This window comes from Carettochelys insculpta, chromosome 2 (genome assembly GCF_033958435.1).
Source record: "Carettochelys insculpta isolate YL-2023 chromosome 2, ASM3395843v1, whole genome shotgun sequence".
NCBI lineage: Eukaryota > Metazoa > Chordata > Testudines > Carettochelyidae > Carettochelys > Carettochelys insculpta.
The window spans coordinates 230,323,673-230,338,636 of record NC_134138.1 but is presented as its reverse complement, the minus strand read 5'-3'; the positions used below and the strand labels follow the sequence as shown (position 1 = coordinate 230,338,636).

Below are 14,964 nucleotides of genomic sequence, written 5' to 3'. Positions count from 1 at the left end.
GCTCTTCATTGGGGACTGCTGTAAAATCTTACCTCAATGCCTCAAAGCAGTACAGCAGCGACTCTGGCTTGTCTGACAGCAAGGATAAGAGAGTGTATTTGTCAGTAGGTTCAGCCATGCTAATATGATGTCAGACTGCCAACCTAGGGAGAGGACAGCTGTCCTCCTTGAGGTTGGGTGCTAACTAAGTTGAGGAGGTAAATATGCCACTGACAGCATAGCCAGTGGGTGGAGAAAGAAATGGCTGAATGAACAACATGAATAAACAGGTCATTTTGTTGATATCATTCTAAGACATAAATAACACATATATTTATGCCAATGTAGGAGTAATGTAGGTTAGGTCAGATCCAGGGCTCCAGACTCCCCATAGGCATGTTCAGTCTTGCAAGCTCTTCTATCAGTTGGGTAGCACAATTGACCACCCCACCCCCAGAGATCTTCCCAACAGTGTTCTGATATGTGGGTAGCTCTGCCTGATTCTCCTTTTCCCACCTCCTTAACTAAGAACCGATTAGAACTGCCTGAACTCTACCTGTTTTGACTTTGTACCAGATTCTTTCACATGTTCTCTTCTCCACCGGTGCATTGTTAGCAGAAGCAATCACGTGAATTTAAAGCTGTTAAACATCATCAGTTCTGCTTGCCATAATGTTTATAAACATCACTAGTCAAGATTAATCTTAATTAAGGCCAAAACGTAAGGATTTTTAATGACAACTTCCAACAACTGGGTTAATATTTTTGGAATATTTTGCATGCCTCTGTACTTCAGGGTTCTAGTTGGGATTGGAATTAGGAATACCACAACAATTTCCAGAAATCTGTTGTGTTCAGTGCAACTGGAAGGAGGATATGACAGAAGTCTTGAGAATACTTATTCTTGCTTGATTTATAGCCCAGTTTTGATCATCCAGGACACTCAGATAAACATCTTAAGAGATGTCTCGAGCACCACAATTTTTGGAGTGTTCTCTCAAGTAATAAATACTACTTCCTTTAAGATACACATCTAAAAAATGGTTGATTTAAGAGACAACCTATCTGGGATTTTGTTGATATCGTAACTGAAAGTTATGAGTGTCAAGAATGGATAGATTCATTTATAAATTTATTTCAGGAAAACTTGTGAAACAAAATTAATCTTCCCCCTGTTTCAAAGCTAGTGGCTATCCCATGCAAATAAGTGTCTTTGTTCATATTTGCCAGTGTTGCCTTGGTCTTAAGAAAAGCCAGGCAGTGTCTATTTACTCAGAGTAGAATGTCTGTTGTCAGATCAAATATCAACATCCTGTTTCAGAGAAAAGAAGAATATAAATCTTTATTAATTTGCTTAGAATAGAACTCAGTTCACAAAACTTTCATTAATTTTCAATTCTAATGAACCAAAATTTCACTTCAATTCAAATATGTACTGGACTTCAGAGCCAGATTGGAACTTGCCCAAAATTCAGTGATGTTTGTGGCTTTGAACGTAAATTCAATGACTTATTTTAAAAGTGGACACTTCCAGAGTGGTCAGTGTGACCATTTGGGGTGCACTCCAGAAAAGTGAGTGGTGGTGTCCCTACCTGCCCTGTAACTTGGGATGCCTCCCAACATGGCTGTTCACCAACTGCAGGCAGGGTCACACCCAAGGGTCTGTGTTTGGCCATGGTTCTGGTTCAGAAACTCTGGTTCTAGCAGCCTGTCAGAAAGCAGCAGTGATGTTCTGGTTTCCGCCAGCCTTGATTATTACTTTCAGGGTGAGCAACATGCTCCTAGGCCCAAATTCCCCTTCTGTGTTGGACAGTTCAATATTTTTTTTAGGTCCATTGTTCTCCAAGAGAATAATTTACAAAAACTGACCACCTTAAATGGAGTTACCTGCACAATTCAGAACACTGTATTAATTTAGTTTGTATAATAAAAAAAAGTTTAATTACATTATACATTTTAAGCAACCATTTCTGACTTCAATATGCTAATACAAGATAAAACACTTCCTGGTACTAAAACTTACAAACCAGGCTCAGTGCAAAGTAAAATTCTTACCACATGCTTCTAAGAGCATTCCTGACCAATCTTCAGGTCAGGATCCTTCCCAAAGGCAAGAAGATGAAAGAGTCCAGTTTTTAGGATCAAGAGACATGACTAGGGAAGGAGAATGTGGTGGTTTTGTCCATTTTTGTAGTTCAGTCATCCTTTGGAATGCATTTTCCTAAGAGTGACCCCTACTTCTTTCCAACTGAGAGCAAGGAGATATGGAATTGGATGGGGAGACTGTGTACTCTGATATACGTATATTCTTGGTCTTCTGTCTTTGTTCTTTTGCAAGGACTGTTTCCAGATTATATGCAAATTGAGGTTAACAAATCCCATTGTTTAATAAGACAGTCTTGCTTGGTGAGTTCTACCTGTTTGGAGCTTCTTGAGTTTGAACATTTGTCTTTAGCATATGGGTGGGGAGGGGATTTCATAATTTTAAACATAATGAGTCCAGATCTTTTACAGTGTAAGTGATTTTGAAAGCATAAAAGCAATTACAAGCATCAAACAACAGAGCAGAAGAAATATTGATGCAATGTGCTCCGAAGAGCCACTCGGCATTGATATTACTTTATTGGTACAGCAGTCACAACCTTATTTTATATCTAATGGACTATTTGATAGTGTTAGTGTAACAGAGTGGTACTCACTTCTTTTGCCAGCACTTTCTCTCCCTCTAGCCCTCCTTGGTCTTAGGTCCTTAATTAGTCCTGCATCATATCAAAGATCTCAGTCCTGTTATCAAGTGGTACACTAAGCCTTCCTCTGGAAGCATTATCCTTACCAGGCTGGCTGATGAGAGGGGCACAAGAGAGGCAATTGCCCCTGGGCCCAGCCTTTTAAGGAGGCTCAGAGTTCCAGTTGCTGAGTTGTCAAAGTAGCAGCGGCTGGAGCTCTGGACCCCTTTGAACTGGTGCTGCAGCACAGTTCTGGCTACACGGGGCTGGCGTGAGGGAGGTCAGTGCAACAGTCCTGCTGATGCTAAGGGCTGAATGCTCTAGGCCCCGCCCCTTCCGCCATTGGCTCAGCTCCTTCCAGAGTGTGGAGCCACGTCCTCCCTCCCACCTTGCACCAGAGCCCACAGCAGCTCTAACCAGAGCTGGTCCTGACCCTCTCTGGGCCTTTTAAACCCCATTCTTTTGTTGGGTTGCTAAAGAGTTCAGTTTCCCTTCAGGTGGGCATCAACGTCCAGCCCACTTCCCAAGTGACTAATGGGGAGAAGAGGGAGGTGACAGAGACAAACCCACCCACTACTCCAAGTCACAGCCCAAGTACTCTGTAGATAGCAGCTGTCCACCATGTCACTTAAAGAAATTACTGCTGTGCTTCCCTGGGCCATTTCTGCCTCGCTTGAGCACATTTTGATCCCTATTCCAGGGTCTGGTTCTTGTTGATCCCACAAACAATTGAGATCCTTCTCACTTCCTCTGCCAGTGGTCCTGTAGCTCCCTCCTCCAATCAGGCACACCATCCACACTCCTCTAGCTCCAGCAAGTGCTAAGTGACTCTCCCAGTACAGCTCCTGCTGGATCCTCACTGGCTGCTACCTGTGGCCTCCCTCACCGACTGCTTACCCACAACCATTCTAGGTTGCTTGGAGAAATTCTGACATTCTCCGGAATGGGGTGTGATTTGACTGCAGGGCCTTCTGGAGGGCCTCAAAAGAGTCTGCTACACCCATCACAATTACCTGCTAAAATAATGACACAGTTTGTTAAATAAAGGCCATATATATAGCATTTTCTTCTGGCCACACGTGCCTGAGGCTGGAAGCAGATGCAGAAAAAACAGATGTGCTGCATTTTAGCCAGTTTCAAAACTGGTGTATTATTTCACCTACTGTTCCTAAATAAGGTTACTGGCTTGTCATGAATATCCATAAGACTTTCTTTAGTCTCAAATAAGGGAAAGAACAGAGATTCATCCATGAGTAAGAACTTATGGAAATAACTAAAATAACAGACTTGCTGACAGACCTGAGAATATTCAAACATTGGGCAAATTCAGTTGGGATACAAACGATAATGTATGTTACACATTATCTTAGAATAGTCCAATATAAATCAGTGTAATTGAAATGGCCAAAGGATGAGATTATGGCATGGAAAGCAGCTAACAGAAAGGTGCAAGGTAAAGCAGGCTGTATGAAATTCAACTGGTTCCATTCATTGGGATGCGTACATGGGGGGCTTCTGAATCACAGGAGAGACGTGAAGTTACACAGCTAGACCTACACAACCTCTAGCACAACAGCCTGGGATTGTCACTCTTGGCTGGCGTCGAGCTGGTTGGGCTGAGGGATGTCGTCATAGCTGGACCACAAAGTTATGAGCTCACTTATGCAATTACTGTATAGAGGCCCCAAGCCTTCCCTCCCCCATCCATGAATCAATTCTAAACTGGTTAGTTACTATTCTAACTCAAACTGGCACAGGAGTTATAGAAGGCTTGTGTTGTCCTAGCTACAGCCTGGACAGGTGAATTCAATCCTAGTTTAGTTCTCCAAACAAGTACATGAAGGATTGCTCATCTCACTCATGTAATTAGTTAACAGGACAGTTTGTGCAAACAAATCATGCAAAATACAGAGATCAGTAAATACCACACTATTAATTCTAAAACATTCAGTGGTTTACTGATTTGACCCGTATACAGTAACTCACATAAAACTTGGCCAACTATCCTTTCCTGTATGATTTTACATAGATGTAAGAAGGCCAAGCTGGGAGATCGTTGGTGTTGATCTTGGCTATAAGGCTCAGCTACTCTACTGGAAATTAGAAGCCTAGATATAGTGAAGGATGAGAGCCCAAGATCACATTTTTAACTAAATGGAAAAAATAGAAAATAAAAAGTCAAAAAAAGTTGAAAGTACTATGTTTAGAAGGCCACAAACCAATGTTACCAAGGTACCAACGCAGGTATCAAAGCACAAAGCAAACAGGCATGAAGTTGTTAAGTACTTGATAGCAAAGGCTTTAGTAGTTTCAAATGACATGAGTAGGTGCAAAAGCCATCCAGCCACTCACTCAACTTTCCGGAATCCAAGAGCCCCTCATTACAATTGCTGCTCCCCGCCAGAGAATGACAGAAAGAGCAAGCAAAATATTGGTTTGTTACAGTATTAAGCATGGCTGTTTTTAGGTGCACCTTTCAGGAGAGCACAATTATCATTTTAATACTCTCCTGTAAATCCAAAAAATGGAGAGGTTTCAAATATACACTGCAGCTTTTTTTTACACCTCTGTGTAAGTGCATGTCAGTAGTTGAACCATCTCCACTCAGTCACTATGGCAATCCTCACTGCCATAATGAAACCCACTGTAGCCACAAAATATAGTCAGAAAGTCAAATAAACACATTCTGAAAGTACTTACAGGATGAGAACTACGGGCAGAATCTGGAACCAGTCACAGAGGATGCAGGCATGTTTCCCAGTACAATTTTGCTGGTGCATTTCATTTTTTAAGTTGCAGTCAAAGAGTAGAAATTAGACCAGTTGACTTACAAAACCAACCACACATCACAAATAATAAAAGGCTAATAATTTACATCGTGCAGGCAAATTTCACCCTTTCTCTTTATTGAATGAGTCTGACAAATAATAAGTAACATATGGGTACAAAAATCAGGATTGGGCTGTGAACAATTTATAGACATAAATTCACATCTGTTGTTATTCAGATTTGTTCATCTGGTTCTGTTAAAAACATCCCTGTACAACAAATCTCTGAAAAAGGTAATATTAGTGGTGATCTTGTTGAATATATATTTTTAACTTGCTCCCTTGTGCATTGGACCCAGCAGAACCACTGGGCCCTGGCAAACAGGGGACTTTGAGAGGGAGTTTGCAGAAGGCAGTCCTCGTACAACTGGTATGGGCTGCATCACCTGTTCCAATACTGCCTCCTGATACCACTGCCTGTGCCTATAGTCAGACAGACTGCCTGAACATGAATGCCTCTACCCAGATCCTGGTGTGGTTTTGCACAGCTTCTGGCCTGCATTTCACAGTAATCCAGGCTTGTGGGTGGAGGGTGGGGTTGACCATCCCTTGTGAAAGGTGATTGTTGGTGGAATGTCTCAGGCAACTGGTGGAAAAACAGCAGGAGGAGGTGGGTAGGGTAAGGAGCATCTGGGACCATGAGAAATTCCTTGAGAGTATTCGTGGGGCAACACCCAAGACTGAGGCAGTGATCCAGCTACAGAAAACTGATAGCTCCATCTCAGAGGCGGCGGCATTAACCTCTGATTAGTTATGGCAGCACACAATGCTCCACCCCTGCTCCCAACCCACCCCCCATGGTTTTGGAGAACTTTTATGCTGCCCTATCTATAAGAGATAAGGCATCATGTGAGAAAGAGAAGCTATGTACCCCCAAGGCTGGGAGGTCTGCAGCCCCTGGTCCCAGGAGGAAACCTAGGATAGTGGTGGTTGGAGACTGTTTCTGAGGGGCATGGATGCACCCATCTGTTGCCAAGACATGATATTCCGGGTTATATGCTGCCTGCCAGGAGCCCATACCTGAAACATTACAGAGTAATTGTCAAAGATTATACATCCATGTGGGCAATAATGACACTATTAAGTATCAGCAGATCTAAAGTGATGACAGTGCTCTGGGAGTACAGGTGAGGGAATTTGGAGTGCATGTGATGTTCTCTTCAATCTTTCCAGCCAAAGGAAGGGGCCCAGACAGAGATGTCCTGGAAGCGAAAGCCAGGCTGTGAAGATGTTGTCACCAGCAGGGCATTGGCTTCCTTGACCAGGGGATGCTGTTCCAGGGAGGACGTCTAAGTAAAGATGGTGCCCACCAATCAAAGTAGGGGAAGACAGTATTTCGATACAGACTGGCAACCTAGTGAGGAGGGCTTTAAACTGTGTTTGATGGGGCAGGTGACCAAAGCCCACAGCTAGGTCATAAACATGTAGGCTTGGGAGATGGGTCAGGTATTGGAGGGAGCATGGGCTATATTAACAGGGGTAAAGGAGAGACAAGGTGGAATTGGGGTGAGGGGCAAAATCCAATCAGTATCTTAGTTGCTGTATGCTAATACAAAAAGTATGGGAAATAAGAAAGAAGCATTCATAATGTTAATAAATAAACACACCTGTGACACAGTCGGCATCAGAGAGCCTTGGTGGGATATACTCATGACTGAAATATTGGTATAGAAGATGTGGCTTGCTCAGGAAGGACAGGCAGGGAACAAAGGGAGGAGGTATTACCTTACATAATAAAATAATATATACAATAATAACTTTAAAATATGTACACTTGGACATATATGAATATGTATGCATATGCTGGTTCACTGTAGCTCAGGAGTTCCCAATCTTTTCCACATAGGGACCCATTTTAACAATTCAGGAAGACTTGGTGACCCAAGGCAATTCTAAAAGGGGAGGGGACGAGGGGAGAGAAGAGCCATAACTAGCTAAATTTGCACCTGAGGCAGGAATATAAAATTGTGCCCCCTCGTGTTTATATATTCATAATAGTTATTTCATACAGAAGGGGAAATATACTAATAAAATAATACCATTATATTTACTATGGTTAATCAGAACTGTGGTGATGGAAAGACACATATCCCCAAACTGCTCCCCTGGGTTAAACCCCATAATCAGGGGCTTGAGGAGTCACTCTCAGGGGCTGGAATGGACTGGAGGGGGCTAAGAGAGTTACAATGAAGATCTAGGAGTCACTCGGGCTGCAGGGGGCTAGGGAAGTCACACTCAGGAGCTAGAGTGGGTTGGGGAGTCACACTCAGAGGACGGGAGTCACACTCAGAGGACAGGAGTCACTCAAGCTGAAGAGAGCTAAGGGTGTCTCACTCAGGGTGTAGAGGTGTCACACTGGGGCTGCAAGGGGCTAGGGGAGTCACATTCAGGGGCTAGGAGTCATTCATGGGATGGAGAGAGCTAGGGGAGGCACAGGGACCCCTGTGGCTGCAAGCTGGCTGGGGCACAGAGCTCCAGCTGGCACCGCCAGCTGCGGGAACCCTCCTGGGGCCTGGGGTGACTCCATATTCTGCAGAAGCTGAAAACCAGGGAGCTGATCAGCTCTGCCCTCCCTCCCAATCTTGGACTCATGCCCCGACCTTACCTGAGCTGGGTGCTGCTCCTCAGGTATGTACTTCTCTGCTCTGCAGGTGACATGGTTCTCAATGGAATTGATTGTCTTAACTGCCTGATGGAGTGGTCTGTCCCATGAAAGGTCATCACCAAATAAAGCATTTTGTTCATCTTAAAGTGCTACATTTCTGCTGCTTTGTTTTGCCTAATGGCTGTTAATCCATTAAAGATGTTGAGCACCACTTCAGGAGTGTGAATGGCTTCTTAATATCCACCTGTGTAGGTGCCCAGCCCAGCCAGTGACCCTTTTGAAATGTAATCATGACCCATGTTTGGGTCCCGACCCATATGTTGGGAAACCCTGCTGTAGAGGCATTATCCATTTGTTCTCTCACAAAATATTATAATAGCTTTGTATTAAAATTGTTGGCTAGTTGACAACCATCTTTCAAAGCTAAATTGTAGTTGGTACTTGATTTTTTTTTCAGTATTTCCATTAAAATTTCCTTAGATGGGGAGAGTTAGCATCTTCTTCATTATCAGGAAACATTTATTTCCCTCTTTCAAATTATATTTTGACGGAGGTCTAGTCCAGTCTCATATATACTCCATTATTAAATATCCATTTGGACTTATATGACAATGCAGTGGGTCCCAAGCTTTTCACTAGTGCTGACTCAAACTGTTCGTAGACCTCCAATCACTCCCCCAAAACCATTTGCAGCCCCGCATCTAAGCCAATTCTAGCTATTATGTATACTTCATTCAATGAAAAAGGAAACTCTAACATAAATTTTCAGACAACAATTAATAACATTATTGGAAGATATTTAATTTTAAAATAATAATTGACTTTAAATCTTATTTTCTATGATCATTTTTACTTATCTTTTATTTTTTTCATGGACTCCCTGCAAAACCTTCGCAGACCCCCAGGGGTCTGCAAACCCCACATTGAGAACCACTGTAACAATGTATAAAGCAGAACAACAAGAAGTCCTGTGGCACCTTACAGACTAACATATTTTGGAGCATATGCTTTCGTGGGCAAAGACCCACTTCATCAGATGCATTAACCTAATATATAATGTAGACAGCACATTAGCAGTTACGTTTCAGTTTAATGGAAATCAGGATTTAAAATACCAAGGATACATTTGTAATATGCCATCTTAGTAATAGTTCATTGGTTTCATGGTGTGGTCACTAGGCAACTTGAAATTACCAAAGTATAACATCCAGAACATATGAAAGCGAGCCTGGGAGAGCCTATTTCACGTAAAACAGACAAGATGCTGCCTGCTTGATGTTTTTCAGAACGTAAAAAAATTAACGGCTGATTACTTAGAATAGCGCATCTGTGGGCATTGCTTTGTTTTCACACAAATCTCTGAAGAAAAAGACCGAATAGGCTGGTTTCCCTGTTTGTGCCATTGTGGCAAAGACTGAAGTTTCCTTAATAAGAAGCAGTACTGTAGCACCTTAAAGACTAAGAAATTTATTAGGTAATGAGCTTTCATGGTTAAGAGCTGACTTCCTCAGATTATTGGAGAGACAATTAGAATCTAGGATTTATATGGAAGGAGAATAAAAGGGGTTATCTGTCACTAATAGGGGTTACCTGCTATTTCCTTAGTATTCTTCCACTTGAACTGTATTTTAATTGCTAGCCCTTCACTTGCTGCACAGAGAGAACTTCTTGTCCTCTGTCTTTTTTCTTGATATGCTGCAACAAGAAACTCCTGAACTGGAATTCATATGCAAATTTGACACCACCAAAATGAGTCTGAATAGGAACTTTGAAAGTCTATGTCATTATAATATGTAATCTTCCACTTAGGTATTGTTACCTTATCCACTTTCACCCTGACTGAATTAGCTCTGATGTAACAGTCCTATCTCTGTATCTGTTTCCTTCTTTCCCTTATGCATCTGATGAAACGAGGTACAACTCACAAAAGCTTATGGTATCATAAAATTGTTAGTTTTTAAGATGCCACTGGACAACTTGTTTTTGTAAATCTTGTTCATAGTTGCCTCATCTGGTGGTACTTGAGGAGATGGCATATAAAATAGAGTTCTGTCCTGAATTATTAGAATTGATGTGTAATTGTGCCCTGCTAAGTGTGGTTATTTATCCCATGGGGCAGTAAAATCTTAGTTTCCACAGTTTCTCTATATCATTTGCTGTGCATTTGTTTCCAAAAGAACAGTAGACTTTGGTGGCCTCATTAATACATTTCAATATATTTTAGAATAAGAAATGAAGAGGATTGTTTGCAGAGGGGGGTCGAATTCTGTGAAAGAAAAATAGTATTTGAGCTTTTAACAGCTTAATTTTGTTTTAAATCCTTGACCTCCTGATATTTAAGTAAGCAATACTGTTTGCCTCTCCTTGTTTTTGAATTCTGCACTCTAATCAGACATTAAATTATTCATTTTTCAGGATGAAGCAATCACTAGATCATATTAGTTCTGTACAAATAGAGCAACATTTTGAACATGACTGGTGACTTGGGCTGATTCCTTTTTGGATATCTAACTTGAAACACATTACCAGGGACAAGTTTTCAGAAATGGATGAACATCTTTTTCTGAATATGTCCTGTTGTACATCTCTCAGGTTGGGGACACAAAATCACCAGTCCTTTGCAAAAGTCATGTGCTCCAGCATTTCTTTCAGTGAAGTCTGCTTAACACCTGAGGTAAATAGCAATATCCCTTTTGATATCTTTAGGGCTTAGGTAAGAGGAACTTAAAACTGTGTAAGCAACAAGAAGACCTGTGGCATTTTACAGACTAACAGATATTTTGGAGCATAAGCTTTCATGGGCAAAGACCCACTTCGTCACATGCATGAGTGGGGATTCCAGAGGAGGGTTAAAAGAGGGAGTCTCAGTCAAGTGGAAGGCCAGAGTTGACAAGGTCTGTTCAGTCACGTAGGATGTGGCCCATTATCAGCCGTTAATGTGGAGTTGTGAACATCAAGACAGGAGAAATCAGGTCAGTTCAGTCAGGAAGGATGTGGCACATTATCAGTAGCTAATGTGGAGGTGTGACCATCAAGAGCAGAGAAAGCGCTTTTGTAACTGGCCGACCACTCCCAGTCTCTGTTCAATCCTTGGCTGATGGTGTGAAATTAGCAAATGAATTGCAGCTCCGCAGTTTCTCTTTGGAGTTTGTTTTTGAAGTTTTTTTGTTGTAGGATTGCTACTTTTAAATCTCAGAGAGGTAGCCATGTTAGTCTGTATCTTCAAGAACAAGAAGTCCTGTGGCACCTTATAGACTAACAGATATTTTGGAGCATAAGCTTTCGCGGGCAAAGACCCGCTTTGTCAGATGCATGAGTTTTGCGGGGGCGGGGGTGGGCAGGGATTCAGAGGAATATTTAAAGAGGGGATCCCAGTAAAAGGGAGGGCCAAAGCTTAAAAGGTCTATTCAGTCAGGTGGAAAAGGCCCATTACCAGTAGTATACATCAAGAGAGGAGAAAAAACAAGCCAGATCAGTCAGGGGGGTTGTGGCCCATTGTCAGATTCTAATGTGGAGGTGTGAACTTCCAGAGCAGAGAAACTGCTTTCGTAAGGGGCTAGCCACTCACAGTTTCTGTTTGATCCTTGGTTAATGGAGTCAAATCTGCAAATGAATTGCAGCTCAGAGGTTTCTCCCTCCATTTTATTTTTCAGTTGTTTTTGTTATAGGACTCCTACTTTGAAATCTGTTACTGAGTGTCCAGGGAGATTGAAGTGTTCTCCTACAGGTTTTTGTATGTAACCGTTCCTGATGTCTGATTTGTGTCCATTTAGTCTTTCATGTAGAAATTGTCTGGTTTGGCCAATGTAAATTGCAGTGGAGCATGACTGGCACATGATGGCATATATTATATTAGTAGATGTGGAGGTAAAGGAGCCCCTGATGGTGTGGTTAATGTTAGGTCCTGTGATATTATAGCTGGTGTAGATATGTGAGCAGAGTTGGCAGCAAGGTTTGTTGCAGGGATTGGTTCTAGGTTTAGTGTTACTGTGGTATGGTCTATAGTTGTTGGTGAGAATTTGTTAAAGGTTGGCAGGCTGTCTGTAGGCAAGGACTGGCCTGCCTTGAAAAGATCTGTGAGAGGGAAGGATCATTGTCCAGGATGGGTTGTAGATCACCGATGATGCGCTGGAGAGGTTTGAGTTGGGGGGCTGTATGTGATGGCCAGTGGTGTTTTCCTTGTTGGGCTTGTCTTGTAGCAGGTAGCTTCTGGGTACACGTCTGGCTCTAGCAATCTGTTTTTTCACTTCCTGAACTCTGGCTTTCCCCTTGACTGAGACCCCCTTTTTAAACCCTCCTCTGGAATCCCCACTCGTGCATCTGCCGAAGCGGGTCTTTGCCCACAAAAGCTTATGGTCCAAAATATCTGTTAGTCTATAAGGTGCCACAGGTGGTCTTGTTGCTTTTGAAGATACAGACTAATTTGGCTACCTCTCTGATACTGAAAACTGTGTAAGCAGCTATTTTATCTTCCATTGAACGATAATAAGCATTAAGTCAAAGTCTGGCTTGAATGCCTGTGCAGGTGGAAGCACTGTATTTCCAAATAAATAACAATGCAAGACTGCTTTATAGGTGGTGCTTTCTAATTTAATGAGAAGCTCTTCAGTTTTAGCTTATGTAGTATTTTCAAGTAGGGTTGTGTCTGAAAGTAAAGAAGCAGTATAATAGAAATAAAGATTTCTGTACAACTTCCAGTGCTTTTTCCCTTTTAATTACAATGTAATTAATTTTATTTAAACAGTAGTCCAATTTTTCATTTCATTCTATTACAGAGGGGACCTGAGAAATCAAAATATTTTGCATAGTGTATGAGTTGAAGACTCTCAGATATTACCCTAGCAATATAATAAAAACAATTGACAGAGCTTACCTTTCTTACTGACATTTTTCTAGTGTTGAATCCAAACTAGCTTCAACAGAAGAAAAAAACCACTAATTCAGATATATCCATGGTATTTAAATGCACAAGAGATAATCAATGACAAATTTTAATTTGCTGCTCTCAGTGATGTAAAAAGTAACCATTTCAGTCACCACTAATTTGTTTAAAACTAGCATATTTTACATTGCACACAGATTGAGGCCTCTAGCGTTAGATGCTGAGGTTCAAAGTGTTTGATATCTTAATTCTAGAACTGGAATGATATTTGCCATATACAGTATCATATCAAAGCAACAAAGTTGGCAGAAAAAGATATATTCCTTTTTATGCATAAAAAGTTATTGCTGTTATGAGCTATACAAGATATGCTATACATGAATGTTTCCACATCCTAGTTAACATGACTGTCGTACTGTGAAAAACTCTAAATGGTATGCTAGTGGTGTGTACACTGGCACATCATTCTGGATTATTCTCAAGTGTTCATTCCTTCACACGCTCCAGAAACATTCAGCTTCACCAATTCCAAATGGCAGTTTCTAGAGGTAAATACAATTAATGTAATTATTATATAGCCTTGAGGAATGTAATTGCTGCAGTTCAATGTTGCTTGTTTAAACAAAAGCTCAAATGTAATCTATTTTCTGTGATTTACATGAATATGGAATATGGAAATAAATATTTTCCTAGACTCACAAACAAATATAAGGCAGTTACTTCTGATACCAGACATAATGGCTCAGATGTTACTCTGCTGGATTCTATACCACGTAGTTAATAAGATGTAGCCACAGTTGTTTAACTGTAAATACTTATGCTACTTGCAGCAAAACCTTCATTTTTAAAAATGTGTAAGATATCAAGAAAATATCAAAAACATCAACCTATATAGAGAGAGCTATTATAGAGAGGTTTCTGGAACAGAATAGGCCCACTGCTCCTCCTGTGTGTCATAAGAAGCATCTAAAAGGGGGTTGCCTGGAGACGGATGAGTTCCACCAGGATAGAAATCGGCCCAAGACACACCGTATGTTGAGCAAGTCAATCATGTCCACACTGGACTGTTTGCAGACTGGGTTAACGATGGTTGCACCATTTGTCTCCCACTAGGGTGGACATGACACATATACTACCAGTGTAACCCCTACAAAGACTATCCATGGAACAGCTAACCTCACCTTACCCACAAGGAGTGTAAGAACACTGAGACAAATAGGGAGGTTGAAAGAACTCATGAAATGGAACAATACAGCTGGCACTCTAGGAATCTCTGAAGTCAAATGGAAGAACTTTAGTGAGGCATGAATGGAAGAAAGCCATGTATGCAATTACAGTGGAGAGGACAAACATGTCAATGGCATAGGATTTCTTGTGCATAAAGATATCAAGAATTCGGTATTAAGATGCCACCCAGTGTCTTGCAGGCTTATTTCCATTCATCTAATGCAGTACCATTCAATACAACAGTATTACAAATTTACGCCTAACAATATATTATAATGATATGCTCATCATTGTAAAAATCTTAAATCATAAATCAGCTCCAAGACATCATTGATAAAGGCACACAAAAAATATCCTGATTGTACAGGGCGATTGGTGAGATTTTTGTGGCCCGTTCTCTAATGCAGTAACCAGTGACAGAGGACTGAGATTTTTGGAGTTTGCCAGCTCTAACAATTGCGTTCCTGCAAACATAGTAGGAGCACATACAGCATCCAGACAATCAATGTGGCATGCATCTGATAGTCTACACCACAGACAGATCAGCTACATCATAGTGGAAAACTGACTTTGTTCTGGAGTCAACAAAGCCAAAATAAGGAGCTTTTCCAATGCTGATATTGGAAATTATCATGACTTTGTGATGCTAAACTTTAGGTTGAGGCTAAGGAAAATTTTCAGACCAAAGTTCACAAGCTCAAGTTTGATTTAGAAAAA

At 41.3% G+C, this 14,964-nt stretch overlaps 1 protein-coding gene across 1 annotated transcript in view; it reads right to left on the bottom strand.

The window, feature by feature from the left end:
* Positions 1 to 12,836: 12,836 nt before the first annotated feature.
* COL28A1 (collagen type XXVIII alpha 1 chain) overlaps positions 12,837 to 14,964 on the bottom strand; it is a 148,798-nt gene continuing 146,670 nt past the window's right edge. Inside the window, exon 36 of the mRNA XM_074986210.1 lies at positions 12,837 to 13,562. The gene's annotated coding sequence lies outside the window, so the exon portion shown is untranslated. The remainder of the gene's footprint in view (positions 13,563 to 14,964) is intronic.